The 26,190-nt window shown below is 36.6% G+C and overlaps 1 long non-coding RNA gene across 1 annotated transcript in view; it reads right to left on the bottom strand.

Moving 5' to 3' along the window:
- Positions 1–3,313: 3,313 nt before the first annotated feature.
- Positions 3,314–26,190, bottom strand: part of LOC145523745 (uncharacterized) — a 41,205-nt gene continuing 18,328 nt past the window's right edge. Inside the window, exon 2 of the long non-coding RNA XR_014066868.1 lies at positions 3,314–3,526. This is a non-coding gene — a long non-coding RNA (uncharacterized LOC145523745). The remainder of the gene's footprint in view (positions 3,527–26,190) is intronic.

Below are 26,190 nucleotides of genomic sequence, written 5' to 3'. Positions count from 1 at the left end.
GAAGAGGACTCAGAAGGCCCTGCCTGGAGTCTGGTCAAGGAGAGAATCTTTGCTACTTCCATCCAAACAAGTGAAAAGCTGGACAAACAGCAAATTACAAAGGTTTCTTGGAATTTTCTGAAAACAGATGTTACAGAGCAAACAGCTAACCTGAAATCTAGAAAGACAGCAGCCTGGAGAGAGAAGCAGGACCTAGGGATTTTCCTACTGGGAAGACATCATCAAGGCCATATCAGCCCAGGGGAAGGTTCAGCCAGACATCTCTAACCAACTGCCGATGGATTACTATGGGCCAGCCTGTGTGTGCAGCCATGTTGGCTACAGATGTGGAGGGATTTGGACCCTCTTGAAAGCTTTTCCTCATGGTGGGTTTGCACACACCTGGTGCTCACAAGGAATACTGTGGAGAGTCCTTAGAAAGTTTTCCATGGAGACCTAGGAGAGTGTAACAGCAGTCTTTGAGACAATTCTGCCCAGAAACATCCCTCCATATTTCTTTATATGGAGCCAAAGCCTTAATCTGAAGGAGGAGAGGCAATAAAAACTATTGAGAACACTGCTGAGCACATAGTGAAAAATCACTGTAATTAAGAGAGGGAAAGAAAGGAAGAAAAAAAACTCTACCCCAGCTTAGGGGCAGGAGTAGGTTTTAGGTTCAACATTAAATCCAGAAAAGAAGCAGAAGAAATTCTAGGTGACAGTGCCCCTTCCTAGTTCTGAGGTTTCATCAGAACATCACATAATGTACCCTTCCCTGCCCTGCAACCACATTGACAAGCTTTAAGTAGAATACATCAGGGGAGCTACAAGAGATGGATTTTCTCTGGGGAGGACCTAAAGCCAAACCCAGACTAGGCAGTGTGGAAACCCCTCTGTGGTTGGTCCTGTCCATGGGGATTCATTGCTAGAGGGACTGGGAGCCTCCATTGCACTGAGGGTAACCATAGCAAAAGCACACTTATAACCTAGCTCAACTCCTAAGCAGATAAACACAAATCCACACAGTAAAGTCTCAGCAGAAGGAAGTGTGTGCTTATCCTGAAGCATAATTATTTATCTGAGTACTATACAATGCTTCTGGCTTTCAATGGAACATTACAAAGTGTACAAACATGGAAGAAATAGCACCATCTGAAGAGACACAATAATCATCAGGATCAGATTGATATGAGGATTACTGAAACTATTAGAATTTAGATGACTATGATTAACATGTTAAAAGCTCTTATGGAAAAAGTCAGCAACATGTGAGATCAAATAAGTTGTTTGAGCAGAAAAATGAAGAGTATAAAAAAGGGTCAAATAGCAATTTGAGAAATAGAGATACAGGGATGCTGAATTCTGATGCCAGGCTACATTCAGCCTTTAAAGATGTGTTAAAAGTATACCTCAGACAGAGAAGGAGAAATATTTTATAACATACCTTATAGGTGGAGTCCAAAAAGAAATATACAAAAAAACTTGTTTACAAAACAGAAACAGACTCACAGGCTTTGAGAATGAGCTTATGGTTACCAGGGTGGAAGGATAAGGATAAGGGATAGTTAGGGAGTTTGGGATGGACATGTAAACAATTCTACATTTAAAATGGATAACCAACAAGGACCTAATTTATAGAACAGGGAACTTGATCCATGTTATGTGGCAGCATGGATGGGAGCGGAGTTTGGGGGAGAACTGGATACATGTGTATGTATCACTAAGGACCTTTGTTATCCACCTAAAACTATCAGAACATTGCTAATCAACTCTACTGGAATATAAAATAAAAAGTTTAAAAAATGGAAGATTAGAAATAATGTGATATTTAGTATAACTATTGAAATATTAATTTAGAGAATAGAGACTAGAATTGAAATTAAAAGATGCTTGCTCCTTGGAAGAAAAGCTATGACCAACCTAGACAGCATATTAAAAAGCAGAGACATTACTTTACCAACAAAGGTCCATCTAGTCAAAGCTATGGCTTTTACAGTAGTCATGTATGGATGTAAAAGTTGGACTATAAGGAAAGCTGAGTGCTGAAGAATTGATGTTTTTGAACTGTGGTGCTGGAGATGACTCTTGAGACTCTCCTAGACTGCAAGGAGATTCAACCAGTCCGTCCTAAAGGAGATCAGTCCTGAATATTCATTGGAAGGACTGATGCTGAAGCTGAAACTCCAATACTGTGGCCACCTGATGCGAAGAACTGACTCAGTGGAAAAGACCCTGATGCTGGGAAAGATTGAAGGCAGGAAGAGAAGGGGACAACAGAGGATGAGATGGTTAGATGGCATCGTCAACTTGATGGACATGAGTTTGAGCAAGGTCCGGATGTTGGCAATGGACATGGACGGCTGGTGTGCTGCAGTCTATGGGGTCGCAAAGAGTCAGACACGACTGAGTGAATGAACTGACTGATGTTACTGGCTAAATTGAATTTAAGTGTATTAAAAATATCACATAAAAAGCAACATGCATCATTCTGAAAAAAATTGTGCTAGTTTCAAGAAATTCAGTTTAAAACAAAGACATGGAAAGACTGAAAATGAAAGAAAGTAAAAAGTTACATCAAGAAAACAGAAATGTACATTGAAATAGTCACACTAGTAACAGAAAGAAAGAAAAAAAACATAGTTAAGAGAAGAAGAAATAAACATTTCTGAGAATTAATTGATATACTTGATAGCAATTTCTATTTAAATGCAAAATCTAACAATTTTTATTTTGAGTATGCCTAATAATTTAGTTTCAATTTTTATGTACTATCAAGTCCATGAATTTTAATGATGAATAATGGAACTCAAACTAGTAGTAGAAAATATTTCAAACATCTCAATAATTTATAAAGCAAATTGACTGTAAATAGAAATTTTGACCAACATTATCCACAAATTTGAGCTTGTCATCCAGAAAAGCTAAAAATCAATGAATTAAATATCCATATAAACAGTTTTAATCAGAATAATAAAAAGATGCAAAAATGATAAAAGAAATTAATAAAATGGAAACATAAGAAATGAAATAAAAAATTTTTCTCGACATTTCATATAAAATTTGGTAAGTCTTTAGAAAGATTAAGAAAATGGAGCATCCCTTAGTAATACATCAATAATCATTTTTGTTTCTGATAATAAAAAAATAGAAACTAGAAGCATAATATGAACAATTTTTTGTCAGTAAAGTACAAATTTGCTTATTTAGGAGAAATGTCTAAACTCATTGGCTAAAAATTTGTAATAACTGATGTAAAAAACAAATGAAAATATGTTGATAGTACTACATCACATCCTATTCTTAAAACTTTGCATGAAACATCTATAGACTCAGATGACTTCTCTAGTAAATTCCATTTATTTAAGGAACAGCACACACGGAGTAAAACATTTAAAGAATAAAACCATAAAGATAGCCTCTTCCAAATTTAAACTCAAGAATATTCCTGACTGATTTTTTGAGGTCAGCACAATGTTGATTCCAGTTCTGGAAAAGTACATCATGGTGAAATGTGATGAGTTTTTCTCTTAAACAGCAAGGCATGTTCCTGAAGAAGATATGAACAAATTTAATATAACAATATAGAGAACATTAATTTCAACATTAACAAAATAAAAAGAAGAAATATATATTATAATATTAATAGACATATAAAAAGTTTGACACAATACAGCATATTAAAAAGCAGAGACAGTACTTTGCCAACAAAGGTCTGTCTAGTCAAGGCTACGGTTTTTCCAGTGGTCATGTGTGGATGTGAGAGTTGGACTATAAAGAATGCTGAGCACAGAAGAATTGATGCTTTTGAACTGTGGTGTTGGAGAAGACTCTTGAGAGTCCCTTGGACTGCAAGGAAATCCAACCAGTCCATTCTAAAGGAGATCAGTCCTGGGTGTTCATTGGAAGGACTGATGTTGAAACTGAAACTCCAATACTTTGGCCACCTGATGCGAAGAGCTGACTCATTGGAAAAGACCCTGATGCTAGGAAAGATTGAAGGCAGGAGGAGAAGGGGATGACAGAGGATGAGATGGTTGGATGGCATCACCGACTCTATGGACATGGGTTTGGGTGGACTTAGGGAGTTAGTGATGGAACTGAAACACATTTATAATTAAAATAAAACATAAACAAGCTAGAATTTTCTTAATACTCTATGAGACATCTTCCAAAAAATGACATATTAGAAGTTTTCTCTTTGGGATAAGTGATGAAACTACAGTTAGAGATGTCATCATGTTTATCCAACTTTGCTCCAGAGGTCCTAAGTAGGACATTAAATCAACACAAATGAATGAGACATTTGTATTCACATAACCAAATAGCCCTTCAGGTCTCCCTGTGTTAAGCCCTAGATGGGGTATACATTTAGAGAAGGACATTTATTCTGTTTGTCTCTCTGTCTCTCTTTCTGTTTCTCTCTCCCTGACATCAGCAGATAACTTTGAATAACTGCACTTAGGTGGAGAATTAAAAAAGTCTTTCTAGAAAGCTGAGTATTATTTGCTTCTCAACCAAAAACATGCATATAAAAATTCATCTTTAATTTGTCTTATAAAATAATTAAATATATAATAGCTATATAATATAAATATATAAGAATATATAATAAAATATCAAATTTGTCTTATAAAAATAAAATAAAAATTGACACAATAAACTTCAGCAAAATAAAAATGTTGTTGTTCAGTCTCTAAGTCATGTTCAATTCTTTGCTATCCCATGCTACTCTTCTCAGTGCACTAGGCTTCTTTGTCCTTCACTATCTCCCTGAGTTTGCTCAAACTCATGTCCATTGAGTCAGTGATACCATCCAACCATCTCATCCTCTGTTGCCCCCTTCTCGTCTTGCCCTCAATCTTTCCCAGCATCAGGGTCTCTTCCAGTGATTCGGCCCTTCACATCAGGTGGTCAAAGTACTGGAGGTTCAGCTTTAGCATCAGTCCTTCTAATGAATATTCAGGGTTGATTTCCTTTAGGATTGACTGGTTGGATCTCCTTGTTGTCCAAGGGACTCTAAAGAGTATTCTCCAGTACCACAGTTGGAAAGCGACAATTCTTTAGTGCCCAGCCTTCTTTATGATCCAACTCTCATATTCATACATGACTATTGGAAAAACCACAGCTTTCACTATACGGACCTTTGTTGGCAAAGTGATGTCTCTGCTTTTTAATTCACTAAGTTTGTCATCTGTTCTTCCAAGGAACAACCATATTTTAATTTCATGGCTGCAATCTGTGTCTGCATTGATTTTGGAGCCAAGAAAATGAAATCTGACTGTTTCCATTGTTTCTGCATCTATTTGTCATAGAGTGATAAGACCAGATGTTGTGATCTTAGTTTTTTAAATGTTGAGGTTTAAGCCAGCTTTTTTCAGTCTCCTCTTCCACTTCATCAAGAAACTCTTTAGTTCCTCTTCACTTTCTGCCATTATACTATCTTCTGCAGATCTAAGGCGGTTGTTATTTCACCCAGCAATCTTGATTCCAGTTTGTGATTCATCCAACCCAGCATTTTTCATGATATACTTTGTATATAAATTAAATAAGCAGGGTGACAATACACAGCCTTGACATACTCTTTTCCTAATTTGGAACCAGTCCGTCGTTTCATGTCCATTTCTCATTGTTGCTTCTTCTCCTGCATACAAGTTTCTCAAGAGGCAGGTGATGTGGTCTGGTATTCCCATCTCATTAAGAATACTCCACAGTTTGTTGTGATCTACACAGTCAAAAGCTTTAGCATAGTCGATGAAACAGAAGTAAATATTTTTTGGAATTCCCTTGTTTTTTCTATCAAATATAGTGCTGAACAATAGACACCTTTAATGAAGTTAGCAATGTTTCTATTGTTGTTTTTTAGTCACTAACTCATGTCTGACTCTTTTGTGACCCTATGGACTGTAGCCCACCAGGCTCCTCTGTTCATGGGATCCCCCAGGCAAGAATCCTGGAGTGGGTTGCCATTTCCTCCTCCAGGGGATCTTCCCAACCCAGGAATTGAACTCTCATCTCTTATGTCTTGTGCACTAGCAGACAGGTTCTTTACCACCGAACTACCAGGGAAGCTCGTGTTTGTATTAGAAAGCCAATTAGGTTTTGCAGCTTACTATGGGCTATCTCCTTTCTCTGAAGAAGACCATGACAGATACAGATGGGAACCCATCAGTGAGTCATTTGCAAGCAGAGGAAAAATCTTTTAAGCAATACAAGGAATAGAGATGTTCTTACTTTTGTCTCAAGCAAGTTTTACATCATTGAGTGAGCTCCTTTACACTTATGGGTCTTTCTGTCACTATCTGAAATAGAGGAGATGGGCCACATGAACTCTGAGTGGCCTCCTACCTCTGAAATGATATGGTACTGTGATCTTCAAGAGAAAACCTGTTTTCTGTCTATAAAGGTTTGTTGCAAGCATAAAGCTATTAAAATTGCAGATAAAGTGCTCTACTAAAAGTCTGGTAAGATACTAAGTGTCTCTAAGGTTTTACTTTAAGAATTGTGTTTTCTCTCAAGTGAAGACAACTTCAGTATTTTTATAATGTAAACCAGGAACAATAACACTATTAAACAATTAAAACCATCAAAGAGATAAGAGTCACTTTCTCAAGCATGTTATATCTTCTTTAAACTGTTGAATTTCCCAATCTGAATGAAGTGTAGATTCTCTTCAGAACAACTGAAATGTAGATTCTCTTTAGCAGACAAAAGCTGACTGAAACTTAGTTTTTCTAATCTCACAAGTACTTATGGAAAATCTGAGTATGGTATTTGGGAAAAGCATGCATTTTTGAAGTCATAATTGAAATTGAAACACATCAAGCAAATTTTCTTATCTCATAAAGTAAGATGGTTCTCAGTCTCAGTTTTGTTATTAATAAAATGGGAAAAATAGAAGCTGCTTCTGGCAGCTCTTGATTTTGGAATATGTGTGTTTGTGTGTGTGTGTGTGTGTGTGTGTGTGTGTGTGTGTGTGTGCAAAGTCACTTCAGTTGTGTCTGACGCTGTCACTCTGTGGACCATAGCCCACCAGAGTCTCTGTCCATGGGGTTCTCCAGGCAAGATTTCCTTCTCCAGGGGATCTTCCTGACCCAGGGACCATCATCTCTTAAGTCTCTAGCATTGCAGATGAGTTCTTTCCCATAAGTGCCAACTGGGAAGCCCCTGATTTCGGGATACAAGGTTTTATATGTAAAATTTCTGAATCATCATATGCTCATTAAAAGCAATTGAGTTATTACTTTTAATCCTATGTATTACTTGGTCTCTACTTTTTAAAACCTTCCTCTCCTTAGGGATTCTTCTTTGTTTTACCTTGGGAGGCTACATAGCTGAAACAAAGTAGACTGCAAGTGCAGTGGCTCCAGTGAAATACACAGTTATTTATCAATCAGGTAACTATCCAGCTAGGCTGAGGCCAGAGCAGGAGGTGTAAGCATACTTCTAAAGCATGGATAGCTATGTAGAAATTCAAAGCCAAAGTATCCAAAGTCTTTACCTAATGCATCCTAGAGGGTTCAAGGGAAGACAGCAAAGGAAGAGAAGATGCCCACATGGAAGGGAGATTTATCTTTGTTCCCCCAAATTCATCTACTCCCAACAGGGGAGGCTTGGAAATGTCCTGATATGTTTCTGTGTTAAGATAAAAGGAGGATAATGCCTAAAGGAGGGAGATATCACCTCTTAGGGAATCCACACTGCTCTTCCTCCCCACAGAACACCACAACACGTTTCTCCATGGGTCTACTATGACCAAACTCTCAGTGTTTGGACTCCGAAACACAATGTCAGAAAAATATTCCTAAAATACATGTTACATCTTTATGTCTCATTTGGAAGATTCAGGATAATTTCAGTTTATTTACATATGAAAGCCCAGAGACTGGGGGACTGTCTTTAGCTAACATTTCATTCCATTTTCCTGCAGGTGCTTTTTGAATCTGGAGCCAAGTTCACACTTATTCTTACATGATGCCTGGTTGAATTCATCCTGGGTTGAAATGAGGGAGGGAAGAGCTGAATTCCTAATATGTATTCTTCCTCCTGTGTGTCTAGCTCTTCAGTTATGTTGTTCTTAACTACACTATCATTTTTCTGGTGTCAGGCAGAGACTTAAGAGATTTTTGATACTAATTAAAAACCTTATCTCTTATTATAGCATGAATGCATAACAGAAGAGCATGAAAAAGACATGTACATTTTAAGGAATGTATTAAGAGGATATTTGCCATTACCACGTGGCTGGTTTTGATCCGTTTTCATGATATTTACTGTCTGGCAGCAAAGCTCCTTGGGAGAAAGGAGAAATGGTGAGAAATGGGAATATGGTGGATTCTGAAAACAGGCAACCATAGGGTTGGAATTGGAATCCATATGGTTGGGTTGGAATACTGCCCTCTCCTTCACTTACGGTCAGTTAAATCTCTCCATCTCCCTGAAGCTTAGTTCCTGCTAAATTCAGTTAAACTGAAGTGTGCTACAAGGGAATAATAGGAGGCATTGTACTTGGAAATGGGCTTCCCAGGTGGCTCAGTGGTAAAGAATCTGCCTGCCAATGCAAGAGACACAAGATGCAGGTTCAATCCCTGGATCAAGAAGATCTCCTGGAGTAGAAAGTAACAACCCTCTCCAGTATTCTTGCCTGGAGAATCCCATGGACAGAGGAGCCTGGTGAGCTACAGTCCATAGGGTCACAAAGAGTTGGACATGACTGAAGTGACTTAGCACAGTACTTGGAAACAACTCAATAAATATGAATACTTGTATATTTTCAGGTAAGCATCCCTAAATATGCCCAACCTATAAAATTTGCCAACTCTCAGAAATAGCCTAAACTTCCTTAACTATTCCTAAACTATAATAGTTGCCAGCCCTCAGAAATGTTCTCATGTTATGTATTTAATTTTTTCTTATGCCACACCTTTACATGCACATTGCTTTAATTTTATGTGTATATCTCATTTAATTTGTGCTTTTAAATGTACCTGTTGTATATGTACATTTTTACCATATTATATTTTAATATAGATGTTGTTTTGGCTTTTTTCATGTGTATAGACCCACTATTTACAGTGGGATTAGAACTACTATCTTCTATTATACAGATTTTGTTACTGATTACAAGACATTAAAAGAGTATCATTGAATGCTAATATTTAACATTAACTTGTCAAAATAGTCTAGAGAAATTGATGCTGATGAACTTGGATATATACGAATGTACAAAATTTTGATTATGAAAGAGGGATGAAATCAATTAAAGCAGTGAACTAAACATCAGCAACAATGAAATAAAAGATGTCACAAATGTTAATTAGGTAATTGATGCATAAAGACCAGTTGATCAAATTTTAAGTCTTCAAGTTCTTAAATATAGCCTATATCCACTCTCTCTTTTTTTCACACACACACACACACACACACACAAACACATACCTCTGAATATATAAGGAATGATTTCAGATTACCTACTAGGTGTGTGATGAGAGGCACACAGATGAAATCACCAGACATCACTTCCTGGCAACATGGAAGATCAGAGAAAACAGCTAATCCTCAACATAGAAACAGCCTCCATCATGCTTCATAATCTGATAACTTTGGTTACTCAAATGAGAACAATGCAGTGAAAACCAGAACCTTGAGTTTAAATGAATAACCCTTCTGTGAAGTATTATGTAGATATAATTGAAGATTATAGTCCATAATCAATTGACCGTAAGGGAAGTTACCCTAGATAATTGGAGTGAGCCTGATTTAATCAGTTGAAAGTCTTTAAAAGAAGGGCTAATTCTTCTCTGAGAGAAGAAATTCTGCCTGGGAATAGCATTATTGGCCTGTGTGTTCCAGCCTCTTCTTCCTGACAGCCTGTCTTACAGATTTTACACTTTCCTAGCCAGTTTGTGATAAATCTTTGAGTGAACATTTCCTCCTGCTTCTGCTTCTTTGATTGGACTTTACCTGATAAAAATCTCATAGGAAGTGCAGAGGGGCATCATTCCTAAAGTTCTGACCTTAATAGAATTGCTAAATCTGTAACAAAAGAACAAACTCGGAAAGTTATTTTAATATATAACAGACAGACACGACACATTGGTCACTATACTACACAATAGGCAAGTTTGGAGAGTTTTTAGGATATAAAACAGTGGTTCTCAATTTTCAGATATGTACATTCACCTAGAGTCTTTAAAATTCAGGTTCTGATTCAGTAGCTCATAATGGAGTTTTTCAATTCTGTGTTTCTCACTAATATGCCTATGATGCAGGGGCTCTGATCCATGGGAAGAACACACTTGGAGTAGCAAGAACTTGAGGGGATCATGTGGTCAAGTAAAGCGTCTTGAACTCCTTTCTTTGGCCAAAGTGTTGTAATGGGCAATGAGTTAACTAGGCTATAGGAGAAGACCGATAGAGGTTTTGCCCAGCTCCAAATCTGAATCCCTGGAAGACATAGGTGTTGCTAAGGTGTTGTTATCTCAGAGCTAGGTAGGGAAAACCAACACTGTAAAAGAGAGGCAGTTGACAGCTGAGCTAGATACTTGGGTCTTGGATTCAAAATGCCTTTGTGTTTCTCACCAATAAATCCAGGAGTCTTGGGTTCTCTTTTGAGAACCTATCTGAAAAGCCACAGAGGTATGCACAGATAGAATGAGTGGTATCTGGAAGCAGGAAACAGAAGCTTTACAACTAGGGCAGATGACAGAAATCTTAGATCCTGTGATGGATGACAACACATCACCTTGAATGGAGAGACAAACTGACTTGTCAGTGATCACCCAAGAGGGATGATATTCATGCTGCAGCCAAAACCAAGAATGACACAACAACATTGTGGAACACTTGGTAGTGTAGACCTTAGGGCTACAAATCAACAAACCATCTTGGGAAGACACTAGGGAAGAGAAAGGAAACAAGACTCTACAGACATTTCCAAAGTGACTAAAAGCCTTCATTATCATAAAAATGTATGCTGTAATTCCACAGAAGAAAAAGAGGTGGATTTAAATGATTAATAGGCGCATTACTGATAGTATGGTTCAAGAGTCTTATAAATTAAAAATACTTTGTGGCTTGGCATGTAACTAATCAATCTTTATTACTTTATTTCTTAGAAAAAAACAAACTAATTGCGAAAAGTGAAAATTTGGAACTCAGCCCAAAAATAAACTAGACATTGAATGAACAACATTGCTCAACACGTGTCTGCAAGTTCAAGGTTGTTTCAGATCAGAGTTCTGCTTCTGGCGATAGCAAAATACATTCTTTTGTAAAATCCTTCCTCCTGAAAATGGCTAGAAAGTTGGATAAAATGATTGCCAAGAACACATTTGTTTGGAGTTTCTTAGACAAGTGAAGAATTAAAGGCTCAAAATCTGGAAGAGACTAGAACACATAGTTCATAGCACCATTTGGTCTCTTTTTCTCTTTGAAGCAACTGAGCACACTGAATATATTGTCTAAAGTTCAGAGATTTCACAGAGTTTTATAAGAGTTGCTTAACAGGGACCACAAAAACTGGGATTCAGATCCTTTCATGGAACAAAACAACAGTAAATAACCAGACATATTCTAAGTAGAAACATGAATGGGAAGCAGACAGACATTTAACGGGATTGAATGCCAATTTCAAATTTTCTCTACCTGTAATCTAATTAAAGTGATTGTACTTATTAGTATAGCTAACTTAGCCTATTCAATAATACACCCCCCCCCAAATTAAAAGGAATAGAAAATGATTAAAAAGTTTGTACATTTATGTTCACCTGTAATCATGTTAAATATTAATGGCTAAAATATCCTAGTTATAAGGAAGGTTGTTTCACTGTATCATAAAAATATATACTTCTAATAACAGACTCACCTGAAATATAAGAAAACAGAAAGTTTATAATTTAAAGCTTGAAAAATGAAAACATGCAAACATACAACAGAAGAAAGTTGTAGAGTCATACTCAAGAAAGTTGTAGAGCCATACTCAAGTCAACCTTAAAGCAAAGGACATTTCTATATTTAAACAGGAATTTTCCAAATGACTACATGATCAAAACAACCAGAAATGGTTAAAATTACAAATCCATACATATATAAAAATATGACCATATATTATGAAAGAAGTAGCAGAATTAATAGGGTAAAGGCATATTCTCAATCACTGTAGGAGATTTTAATACTTTTATCTGTAACTGAAAGAATGACTTAAAAATAATCAATACCAATATAGAAAATTTGAGCAAAATAAATAATTGACATAGCTGATCTTAGAATTTCCAAAACTTCAGAATATGGTTTTCAATTACACTTGCAATGGTTATTAAAATTGACCACATTCTGTGCCTTAAATCAGGTAAAATGATTAATCTGGTACAGCCCTTCTGAAAACCAATCTGTACAAATATTTCAAGAGTTTTAATATATTTTTATCCTTTTACTTTGTTCTTTCTTTACTAAGAATATAATGATATGAAGACAAATGTTGATAAAGAAATACTTTTTTATGATATGATAACTTATATTTTCATTAGGCTGAATGGTCCAAATGGGTGTAAAATCACATTTTAGATATATCTATAAATTGATATTATGCAATGATTTAAGTAATATTTTAAAACAAATTTAAGGTTTCCAAATATGTTCAGAATCAAGTCTTAGAATATAAAATATAAAAATTGCAAATATGTAGAGTAAGAAAAATGCTATCACTCAGCTTCTATCAACTGACTCTCATATACTAGTTATTCAATTATCTGAAGGTGTTCCCAGAAAAAGAGTATTTGTTTTCTGTAATGTTCTATGGAGCATTGTTCTTTCTATTCTCTCTCCTGAATTAGTCATTTGTGAAGATGAGATCCTCAATATTGATATATTAAAAAGCCCAGTACTAAATTTAAGTATATTATCAAATCTTATTATGTTTATTCATACTCTAGATGTGAGAACACCACTCGTTTAATGTACTTTGATTTAAAAGAAGAAAAATATTATAATCCATACTTTAATGTGTGCAAAAATTTCAAGGCTGTTATTGAGTAGCTGAATTTGTTATACACTAGCTTGGAAGTATATACATGGAAGTAATGCATTCTGAATATATTGTATTTTTGGCACAGTAGTCATCTCTTGATTTTTTCAACTTAAAAAGAAAATATGCATGTTGCATTAGTCAGTTTTTCTGGGAGTAGATCAAGTCACTGATTTTTTTCTATCCACTATTTTCTTTTATGACCTTACTTTGCCCTGGGTCACATATTAACTCAGAAAGGAAACTACACCATTACTCCAAAGTCTAGAATAACTCTCTACTGAGGCATTACCTGTCATGCATTCTGCCTTGGAAAATGTGAGAGTGCATCACATTTCTTAGATATCTCTTTTGTGATGAACACTTCCTCCAATTGAAGAGATTTATCATCATGAAACACTATTTCCTGGCTTTATATTAAACTATCTACAGGGGAAAATTACATATTGTGACATAAAAAATCTCTCAAGCAAATAAAGAAGAGTACCTTGTCACTTAAGAAATACACCCAGAGGACAGCATTGTGACTGATGAACACAAAGCATGAATGGAAACTAAAGAGTAAAATCTTCTTGAAACTGGTGGTTTTCCTATTGTTGTCAGGTTGTTTCTATATGCAACTTTTCAAATTTCTTAATAGAAGAAAGACAAATACAAATGCTTTACATTGACATTTCTATTCCTTCATTTTTATGATACTCAGTGGTTCTATGAAGATCTACAAGACCTTCTAGAACTAACAACCCCAAAAGATGTCATTTTCATTACAGGAGACTGGAATCCAAAAGTAGAAACTCAAAAGATTCCTGGAAAACAAATCAGTCAATGTAATACATCACATAAACAAATTGAAAAATAAAAACCATATGATTATTTCCATAGATGCAGAGAAAAGCTTTGACAAAATTCAACATCCATTTATGATAAAAACCCTCCAAAAAGCAGGAATAGAAGGAACATACCTCAACATAATAAAAACTATGTATGACAAACCCACAGCAAACATTATCCTAAATGATGAAAAACTGAAAGCATTTCCCCTAAAATAAGGAATAAGACAAGGGTGTCCACTCTCATCACTACTATTCAACATAGTTTTGGAAGTTTTGGCCACAGCAATCAGAGCAGAAAAAGAAATAAAAGGAATCCAGATTGGAAAAGAAGTAACTACTCTCACTGTTTGCAGATGACATGATCCTCTACATAGAAAACCCTAAAGACCCCACCAGAAAATTACTAGAGTTAATCAATGAATATAGTAAAGTTGCAGGATATAAAATTAACACACAGAAATCCCTTACATTCCTATACACTAACAATGAGAAAACAGAAGGAGAAATTAAGGAAACAATTCCATTCACCATCGCAATGAAAAGAATAAAATATTTAGGAATATATCTACCAAAAGAAACAAAAGACATATATATAGAAAACTATAAAACACTGATGAAAGAAATCAAAGAGGACACAAATAGATGGAGAGATATACCGTGTTCATGGATCAGAAGAATCAATATAGTGAAAATGAGTATACTACCCAAAGCAATCTATAGATTCAATGCAATCCCTATCAAGGTACCAATAGTATTCTTCAGAGAACTAGAACAAATAATTTCACAATTTGTATGGAAATACAAAAAACCTCGAATAGCCAAAGCAATCCTGAGAAAGAAGAATGGAACTGGAGGAATCAACCTGCCTGACTTCAGGCTCTACTACAAAGCCACAGTCATCAAGACAGTATGGTACTGGCACAAGGAGAGAAATACAGATCAATGGATCAAAATAGAAAGCCCAGAGATAAATCCACGCACCTATGGACACCTTATCTTTGACAAAGGAGGTAAGAATATACAATGGAGAAAAGACAATCTCTTTAACAAGTGGTGCTGGGAAAACTGGTCAACCACTTGTAAAAGAATGAAACTAGAACACTTTCTAACACCATACACAAAAATAAACTCAAAATGGATTAAAGATCTAAACGTAAGACCAGAAACTATAAAACTCCTAGAGGAAAACATAGGCAAAACACTCTCCGACATAAACTTCAGCAGGATCCTCTATGACCCACCTCCCAGAATACTGGAAATAAAAGCAAAAATAAACAAATGGGATCTAATTAAACTTAAAAGCTTTTGCACAACAAAGGAAACTATAAGCAAGATGAAAAGACAGCCTTCGGAATGGGAGAAAATAATAGCAAACGAAGCAATGGACGAACAATTAATCTCAAAAATATACAATCAACTCCTGCAGCTCAATTCCAGAAAAATAAACTACTCAACCCTCTACTCTCATTTGGGGCCAGAAAATTATCAAAATCCCTTGAAGGTGAATGGTGCCTTATGGCAAAAAAGAAAAAAAAAATGAAAATAACCCTTCAATTTTTCTGGTCTCTAAATATCTATTGTTTCTGTTGTTGGTTAAGGTTCCTGTGTTAGTTGTTTGGGGACACGCAATTTTAATTTAACTGAGACAACTTTGAGGGCTACATACTGACACTTTCATTTGCTTCAATTCTGACATCAAACAATACAAGGAATCATTTTGCTTAAAGTTGAAATGTTGAGTGTTTTCTGACAGTCCAGTGGTTGGATTCTGTGCATGAACTGCAGAGGGTGTGGGTTTGATCCCTAATTGGAGAACTAATATCCACATTCTGCTCAGCAGGGCCAGAAATTAAAATAAAAAATAAAGTAAAATTGCAATGTTATTCCACCTAATAGTCCAACATTGAAGTTGTGTGATTCTGAAACATGTTAAAGAAAAGTGAAGAGAAACAGAGCATCAAAAATAGAAAACATCTGCCAAATTTAAATTGTAGTCACCTGCACATATCCACACAATGTTTAGTATATCATGGCGAAATACTGTTTCTATATCCATTAAATTAACATATATAGGTATTAGTGACTAAATATTATTTGGTGTGACATAGATCTTAATAATGAAATTGCTAATAAATAAAGGCCAAGGAGATCAAATCAGTCAATTCTAAAGGAAAGCAACTCTGTATATTCATTGGAAGGACTGATGTTGAAGACCCTGATGCTGGGGAAGATTGAAGGCAAAAGAAGAAGAGGGTGGCAGAGGATGAGATGGTTGGATAACATCACTGGCTCAGTGGACATGAACTTGGGTAAACTCTGGGAGATAGTGAGGGACAGGAAGGCCTGGCGTGCTGCTGTCAATGAGGTTGCAAAGAGCTGGACACAACTTAATGACTGAGCAACAAAAGGCTATGATATGGAATTTCTGGCCATGTCTTCACAAGCCTGTCCCACTCTCCTCTTACTTCCTAAGCACATTGATGGTGGTTTCCTATGGTGTGTGCTCTTCTCTGGGCTTGTAGTTCACCTTGCTACTCTTTGTTGATATGCTCCAAACCCATTTCACCAGCTCAGGTGGTTTCTTGATCTCAGGCTCATGATAAAATATGTACACAAAACCCTTCCCCTCCTCTCATATCTGTTTTTCTTCAGTGGTTACTGACTTCAGGTAAGAATGTGCCCATTAACACATCTGCCTCCACTGCAAATTTGGTGGCAAGGTCTCTTCCTCAACTTCAGTGAATCATATACTTCTCTATCTCAGGACATTTTAACAATTAAAAAATTACTGCGAACCCAAAGTGTTTTTGTGGGTGTGAGTTGTATCTTTTCACACTTACCAAAATAGAAGTCAGTTGGGAGATATTTTTTTAATGCTTACTCATCAGTTTGCACGTAAAAAACAGTAATCCATTTCATGTTAACAAAAATAACAATATCTTTGTGAAAATATAACTATAGTCTCCAAAACATAGAAATTTGTTGAAAAAAATGGTGTTGCTTAACATTTTTGTGAATCTCTTTAGTGTCCAGCTTATATTTAATAAGCTGGATGGAGTTTCAGATAGGCTTCTAAATTCAGTCTGCCTTGGGAGATGCCTATTGTACTCTCATGAAACAATGGGAATAAAAGGGTAAATTATGTCTTATTATTATTATGGAAAAAATTCTGAGAGATAAGAAAGCCTTCCTAAGTGATCAATGCAAAGAAGTAGAGGAAAACAACAGAATGAAAAAGACTAGAGATCTCTTCAAGAAAATTAGTGATACCAAGGGAACATTTCATGCAAAGATAGGCACAATAAAGGAAAGAAATGGTATGGACCTAACAAAAGCAGGAGATATTAAGAAGAAGCGACTAGAATACAAAGAAGAATTACACACAAAAAATCTGTAAGACCCAGATAACCATGATGGTGTGACCACTCATCTAGAGCCAGACAGCCTGGAATGAGAAGTCAAGTGGGCCTTAGGAAGAATTACTACAAACAAAGCTACTGGAGGTGATGGAATTCCAGCTTGGCTATATCAAATCCTAAAAGAGGATGCTGAAAAGTGCTGCACTCAATATGCCAGCAAATTTGGAAAACTCAGCAGTGGCCACAGGACTGGAAAAGGATTGGATTGGATTTCTTTCCAATACCAAAGAAAGGCAATGACAAAGAATGCTCAAACTATTGCACAATTGTACTCATCTCAGCCACTAGCAAGATAATGTTCAAAATCCTTCAAGCTAGGTCTCAACAGAACATGAGTGAGAACTTCCAGATGTTCAGGCTGGATTTAGAAAAGGCAGAGGAATCAGAGATCAAATTGCCAACATCTGCTGGATCATTGAAAAAGCAAGAAAGTTCCAGAAAAACACCTACTTTTGCTTTATTGACTATGCCAAAGCCTTTGACTGTGTGGATCACAACAAACTGTGGAAAATTCTTCAAGAGATGGGAATACCAGACCACCTGATCTGCCTCCTGAGAAATTTACATGCAAGTCAAGAAACAACAGTTAGAACTGAATATGGAATAGCAGGCTGGTTCCAAATAGAGAAAGGAGTACGTCAAGGCTGTATATAGCCACCCTGCTTATTTAACTTATATGCAGAGTACATCATGAGAAATGCTAGACTGGATGAAGCACTATTTGGAATCAAGATTGCCAGGAGAAATATCAATAACTTCAAACTAAAGAGCCTCTTGATGAAAGTGACAGAGGAGAGTGAAAAAGCTGGCTTACAACTCAACCTTCATAACATGAAGAAAATGGCATCTGCTCCCATCACTTCATGGCAAATAGATGGGGAAATAATGGAAAGAATGAGAGACTTTATTTTGGGGGGCTCCAAAATCACTGCAGATCGTGACTGCAACCATGGAATTAAAAGATACTTGCTCCATGGAAGAAAAGCTATGACCAACCTAGACAGCATATTAAAAAGCACAAACATTACGTTGCTGACAAAGGTCTGTCTAGTCAAAGCTATGGCTTTTCCAGTGGTCATGTATGGATGTGAGAATTGAACTATAAAGAAAGCTGAGAGCTGAAGAATTGATGCTTTTGAACTGTGGTGTTGGGAAAGATATTGAGAGTCTCTTGGACATCAAAGAAATCAAACCACTCCATCCTAAAGGAGATCAATCCTGAATATTTATTGGAAGGACTGATGCTGAAGCTGAAGCTCCAATACCTTGACCACCTGATGCGTAGAACTAACTGACTGATTGCAGAAGACCCTGATTCTGGGAAAGATTGTAAGCAGCAGGAGAAGGGGACAAGAGAGGATGAGATGGTGGGATGACATCACCGTCTCAGTGGACATGAGCAAGCTCTGTGTGTTGGTGATGGACAGGGAAACCTGGTGTACTGCAGTCCATGGTGTTGCAAAGGGTCAGACACGATTGAACAACTGAACTGAGCTGAATGTGAGAATGGCACAGAAGGATCTCAGGACTCACAAAAGTCTTCCTGGCTATAGAGCAGCCTCTGTCTTTACCCTGTGCTGCGTCAAGTAGGACTAATTCTCTATCACACTATCTACAGAAACCTACCCATAGAAAATATCATGGGAATCTGAGGTGAGGTTTTACATGGGACACTTCATGTAATTTTTTAAAACAAGGAAGAAAAAAGAACAAAGAGGGGGAAAAGTCCCCACTGGACACTCACCATGTTCTCGCTTCTCTGTGATGTTCATGAAAGTATTCTCTATTACTACCCCACCTTCCTTTGGTCTGTAATTGTCTTCTGGCTCTAGGCTTTACTATTTTTCCCTTCCACTCTTGATTTTGCTTCCCAGTGGAAAAGAAAAAGATTGTCCTTATGAAAAGTTAGTAGGCATTACATGATTCTATTGCAAGCAATAAAACATTTTATAGCCTTACTATATACATATTTTGATCTGCTCTGAAATAATATCCTAACTGTTGCATTGCCAAGCTGACATACCTGAAAAGAAAGTCAAACTAAACCTATTCTTTGTGAATAACAGTTTTGCTGTCTTTGCTAGACACTGGGATAGTGGAGGATATATCTGGCACCCAGTTAATCCGTTTGGTGCCTCTTGGTCCTGTTCTGCCCAGTTTTCATGGTAAATGTAAAAGCGCAACAGCTCAACATGAAAAGACTGTGCGGTCCCAGCTTCAGACCCACAACTACTGAGATGGATGTTAGAAATTTTGCTATTGACCCACAGGACTTTGAAGTGCTATTCATTTTTTTTTCTCTATGTTGTCCACATTGGGTCATTTCTATTGATCTATCTTCAGTTTCATTGACTCTTTATTCTCTTATTACATTCTGCTGACAGACCCATTCAGTCAGTAAGTTAGCAGTTCTTCTTCACTACTCCTCCTTCTCCTTCTTCATTTCTATATTTTCAGTTCTAAATTTTCTAGTTAGCTTATCTCTATATCTTCTATTTCTTTTGTGGAGACTATTCTTTTTTCTTCATTAGTCTCAAAATGGTTTGCAATTAACTGTTTGAACATTTGTATAGTAGCTGCTTTTAGTGTTTGTCAAACAATTGATCTCTCATTTTGTCATTGCTATCTCTTGCGTGTGTTTTCCTCTGTTAAGTTGAGATAATCTTTTTTATTCATATACAGAATAATTGTGGATTGCATCTCCCGTATTCTTGCCTGGAGAATCCCGGGGATGGCAGAGCCTGGTGGGCTGCCGTCTATGGGGTCGCACAGAGTCGAACACGACTGAAGCGACTTAGCAGCAGCAGCATCTTTGATATTTCAGTACTATATTGCAGATCTTATTTAAATTCTATGGAAAATTGTTTTTTTCTAGCAAATGGTCTACTTACTTAGGTTCAGGTTGCAAGTGTCAATCTTCATTTTGTGGTTTGTGGTCCCAATGTCATTTCATTTCAGTTTTCAAATTCTTTGCAAGTGTTATTTTGATCTATCCCATCTGCATGCCATCTTATGCCCAGACTGGACCTTGGGTGCTGTGTTTGGTTTCAGGTCTCAAATTCTTCTGAATAGGATCATATATAAAGGTGGCACTAGTGGTAAAGAATCAGCCTGCTGGTACAGGAGATGTAAGAGATGCGGGGTCAATCCCTGGGTCAGGAGGATTCTCTGGAGGGGGGCATGGCAACCCACTCCAGTATTCTTGCATGGAGAATCACATGGAGGAGATTGGCAGGCTACAGTCCACAGGGTCACAATGAGTTGGACATGACTGAAGTGGCTTAGCACACATGTACACATGAATAACTAGGTTGCAGGTCAGCCCAGGAGTCCATAAGTGACTTTTTGTGGTTATTTTCCTGAGTTCTCTTCTGTGTCATCTCCCCAGAATTTTATAGCTTGCAGTGCTTCCCTTTTAAGTCTCTGTCCAGAAAGCTCGTGCTTTAATTATCCTCTGCTGAGCATTATTGTCACTGCTTCTGCAACTAGAAAACAGGTAGATAAACTACAGACAGAGGAAAAATATAGCAATGGGGTTTTCTCATCATTGCAGGACCATAACTTTTCCGATTTGAGAGGAGAGTTAAGAATTCTCTCTTTAGAATTCTCAGAATTCTCTCCTCAGTTCCATCAGAATTCTGAAATCTTTGTGTTCCCATTGCTGCCACTGCTACAGAAATATTCAGGGACAGAGGCTGAAAAGGAAAGAGTAGAAGGCAAACAAAACAGGGCATTTCCCTCTGTCTCTGGATACTAGAACTTTCCTTCTCTCTGAGACATTAACTACAGGCTTCTCTAGAAGCTTCACTTCTAATGTTAGCTATTTAAGATTAGTTCAAGGGCTTGTAGAAAATAAAAACAATGATGAATTAACTGTCATTTAGATGATAGTTCAAATTCTTAATGAACTTGCTATTTTCTGTGGAATCCTGAAATAGTAGACCCTTGCATTCTGTTCAGGTTTCATAGTTGCATGGGCTGACTATTTGTTCATAACTTGAACTGAAACTCTAACATTTTGTCCCAATATATTAACAAATAATGCAGAATGGTTATGGTGTTATTGCCATTGTTTGAAAACTGGTTATATTATCGCACGCATCTTGTTGTTTCAATGAGGAACTATAAGATGTTTGTTCAAAGCTGGGTCCCCATGGAGAGTGTTCAAAACCTCATGGCAACCCTGGTCTGACAGAAACCTGTCACTGCCTTTACTGTTGGTCTGAGCATCAGAGAAAACACCTCTAGGAGTAACTTCTCTGTCAGAAAAGCAAAAGATATTTTCTCAGATTCAAATATTTCACCATCATCTATTATTAATTATGCAATATCTGTGTTGTTGTTGTCAGTCACTAAGTCGTATCTGACTCTCTGTGACCCCGTGGACTACAGCACACCAGGCTTTTCTGTCCTCCAGTATCTCCTGGAGTTTGTTCAAGTTCATGTCCATTGAGTGAGTGATGCTATCTAACCTTCTCATTCTCTGCTGTGCTCTTATCCTTTGCCTTCAGTCTTTCCCAGCATATTTGTGTGTGTGTGTGTGTGTGTGTGTGTGTGTGTGTGTGTGTGTGTGTGTGTTAGTCACTCAGTCGTGTCCGACTCTTTGTGACCCCATGGACTGAAGCCCACCAGGCTCCTTTGTCCCTGGGATTTTCCAGGCAAGAATACTGGAGTGGGTTGCCATTTCCTTCTCCATATTTATGTACTCTCCTTCAAAAAATTTACATTTTAATTTTTTGTTGATGGACTCTTTGAGTAAAATTGAATCTTGAGTTAAATTTTGACAGCTATCCCACTCCCCAGCACGCCCAACTCTGATTCTTAGCACAGCCATGGGTCTCCCTTGAAATAAACACACTCCAAAAAGAAAGGAACTATTTATCGCTCCTTCTGATTGAAACAAACATTGCTTTTTTTATTTTCTAACTCTTAAGTCACCATTCATCAATATTTGGAACAGTTTAATTTCCTCTCTCATTTTTTTTCATTTACAATTAAAAAAAACACTTAATTGAAGTATAATTTACATATAAATATCTGTACATATTTAATATATATAATTTGATGAGTTTGGAGATAATTATACGCTGGAGAAACCATCGCCACAATCTATGCCATAGGCATATCCATTACCTCCAAATGTTTTCTCATAACCTCTTTGTTATTATTATCATTTGATAAGAACATTTAACATACAATCTATATTATCGTGAATTTTAAAGTACACAAAATTGTACTGTTAATTACAGACTCCATGGAATACAATTCATGTCTACAGCTTATCAAACAAGGCTTACAATGTTTGAATTATTTAAGATGTCCACTTCTTAAGATTGGGAACAATGTATTTGGAAAGAATAGGGAGAATCATTATGACAAATAATAATTTCTTCCAAAAATATTACTCAAAAGATTAAATTAAATTCCAAATATGATGACCAGTTTAATTTTAAGAGAAAAGTCATAATTAAAAACAGCTTGTGAAGTATGCTACTACTTTTCTTTTAAGCATTAATACCAAATCTTTGTGGCTTTCAAATGTCCATCATCTTTTTTTTTCTTACTGTTTCTTTAAATTTAGAGAGTATATGCTTTGCATGAAAATCTCTTACTGTGTATTTCTGTTCTGCATAAATAGAAAGCATTTTAAAACTTAGCAAGAGATTCCCATTGTTAGTGCTTAAGGTTAAAAGCATGCTGAGATAAAATAAAACCATCTTATGTGGAAGCAGAAGTTCTGATCCTGTGACTTGACATCACATGTCAGTGTGAACGAGGCCATAGAGGGCTCACAGTGCAGGAGTCCCAGAGTGGTATCACTGGGCTTGTTTTCTTTTTAAATAAATATTCATCTAAGCTTCTATCTTACTGAATCTAGGGGAAATATATAATAGAAACATTAGTACATTTCTTTCTCTTTAAGTGAATGCTTTCTTGCACTCAGTTTGTGATGGTAAGAATGCCTGTGAGTTTGCTACTAGTATTACTCTCATGTTATCAGTAATAATATGTTGCTCAGAGATGGCAAAAAAGATGTATACTTATAATTATTGGAAAAAAGTCAGAAGATAGGTCATCTTTCTCCGTTATCAATTTGTTTGTGTGGTATTTATTATAACAGGATTGGAATTAAAATTAAATCAATGGATATGTGATCGATAATAATGCTTCACTTTAGAGAATGTTGTAAAAGTCTACTAATTTAACAATGAAATAGAAATATGAACCTTTCCAATAGTAATCTAGAAAACATACTTTATGTGAAATCAGTTTTGGTAGACCAAACTTGTGGACTTCATTTAAAGGATGTCAGATAAAACACCTGAAAGCTACCATCACTGAAGGTACTTATGGAGAAGTGACAGAAGGGAGGTCTTTAAAATGCAAATGAGATACAAGTGAAAGAACGCTATGTTTAACAGATGAAACCAATTCTGAAGTCTCCATAGCAACTACTAAAACGTTAAGCATAAATTATGTCATTAAAGTGATCAAAGATAACTTTCTTTCAGCCTAAGCAATTTCAAGCCAGATGATGAGCCTGATTCCTTTTCAGAAAGTCCTACTAAGTACCCTTCTAAAAGATAAATAGAACATCTTTTTATCTATGAGGTATAATTCAGGCTAATAACCTTGGAAATAAATGTATTGCTTTAATGGAAGCGAAATCTAGGACTATTCTCTCTATTAAAGAAGATGCGCTTGTGTGAGTTTTGGCAACCATGCCACATAATGACTCTGTTCTAAAGGAAATGAGGGAAAAAACCCCTTTATTACATACCATCTCAATGATGATAAACACAGTAAATGCAACTCCATTAATTTTAGGTTTTATGTTGCTCTGTGTGATATTAGTATGTGTGTGTGTGTTTGTGTTAAATACATGTCTTGAACAACTACATAGTAATGTTTTGGTTTCAATGTTAACTACATTCAATTCAGACAGTGAAGAATCCACCTGCAATGCAAGAGATCTGGGTTCGATCCCTGGATTATCTCTGGATTGGGAAGATCTCCTGGAGAAAGGAATGGCAATCCATTCCAGTATTCTTGCTGGAAATCCCATGGCTAGAGGAGCCTAAAAGACTATAGTCCATGGAGTCGCAAAGAGTCCAACAGACTGAGCAACTAAAACTTCAGTATTAACTATGTTCTAAATAATGAAATCACAGCTTCCTTGTTTATATCTGGAACATTGTTTTGTGTGTTTTCTACATCTTTGCCTTGATCCTTGACATGTATACCAGACAACTGTGAAATATTTAATACTCTGTTCCACAAAATTCTCTTTATTCACATATAAAGTCACCATAATTATTTCAGGTGTCCTTTTTGCATTTCTGTAATTTTGGTTAATTTTATTGAGTTTTCTGACTTCTAGATGAATCAAATAAGTTGACTAGGGCAGTTTATAAATTATGTCAAAGTAAATAATATTGGATGGCAAAGAATATTGCATTTGGGTATAAGAATCCGCTATATAAAAATGAGGCAGACAAATTGGAAACAAATATTACATGTGCATGTGTAAATAGAGCCTCACAGAAAATAATTTGAACCAAGACAGAATGAAACACAGATGTAATGCCTTGTGGTAAAAGAAAGAGAGAAAGAATCTGGGTTTGTCTAGCTGGCAAGAATTTCCTTTCACAGAAAGAGGAGTTTTTCCACCTTGGGAGGTAGATTAATTGTCGCTTTATTTTTGTCTGGGCTTCCCTAATAGTTCAGCTGGTAAAGAATCCACCTGCAATGAAAGAGATCTCCCTTTCAATTCCTGGGTCTGGAAGATCCCCTGGAGAAGGGATAGGCTGCCCACTCCAGAATTCTTGGGCTTCCCTTGTGGCTCAGCTGGTAAAGAATCCGCCTGCAATGTGGGAGACCTGGTTTCGATCTCTGGGTTGGGAAGATCCCGTGGAGAAGGGGAAAGGCTACCCACTCCAGTATTCTGGCCTGGAAAATTCCACGGACGTATAGTCCATGGGGTCACAAAGAGTCGGACAAGACTGAGCGACTTTCACTTCACTTAATTTTTTCTTACCTGTTTTACTTTCAGACCCATAGTAAATTACCATATTAATATTTAAATCATTTCCAGTAAGCTAGCCTTCCAGTAAATTAGCCTTCTGAAGTTTAGGCAAGAGAGTTTATTTTTAATCTCCAGGAATAAGTACCTCTTTCAAGTTCTATTCTTCCAACATCCCTTGAGGTGTTGTTTTTATCTATTATTTGTCCTCACTATAATCTGTACTTCTCTTTTTGGAACCTTTCATCATCTATTTTATTCCTAATAAGTGGAAAAGTGAAAGTGTCAGTTGCTCAGTGGTGTTTAACTCTTTGCAACCCCGTGGACTGTAGCCCACAAGATTCCTCTGTCCATGAAATTCTCCAGGTATAATATTTGAGTGGGTAGCCATTCCCTTTTCCAAAAGATCTTCTTGACGCAGGCATTGAACCCAGGTCTCCTGCACTGCAGCCAGATTCTTTACCTCTGAGTCACCAGGACAGCCCCATTGTCTTAATAGCTTTTCTCTTTCTTTCACCTTCATTTTTAGAAGGTGTCTTGACTTTGTCTTTCTTATTTCAGAAGTGATGATTTTACTTCTGTTTTATGTCCACTACTGATTTTTAACTTCCTTTCATTCCTTTAACCTTGCAGTTTATCCATGTTTCCATTTTCAGTACATTCTTCTCAACTCTGCTTGTGCTTCTTTGTTTCTCCTGTATAAAAGTTCAGAGTATTTCCAGTCCTTGTATCCCTTCCATTCTTATATGAAAAGCAGATGGAAGGAGTAAGCATCTGTTTTCATCTACATGAAGGCTTCATACATCCTGAGTATTGTGATTTTGTAGCCAGTGGCTTGCAGTCCTCACGGGCTATTCTAAATCTCCCCTTACTGGTGTGTATACCTATTTGAAAATCTTTCTCTCAACTCTGATG

Source organism: Giraffa tippelskirchi, chromosome 10, assembly GCF_054371585.1.
Source record: "Giraffa tippelskirchi isolate mGirTip1 chromosome 10, T2T-mGirTip1v1.2.pri, whole genome shotgun sequence".
Classification (NCBI taxonomy): domain Eukaryota; kingdom Metazoa; phylum Chordata; class Mammalia; order Artiodactyla; family Giraffidae; genus Giraffa; species Giraffa tippelskirchi.
Note: the sequence above shows the minus strand (reverse complement) of the source record. Positions and strands in the feature narration are given on the sequence as shown.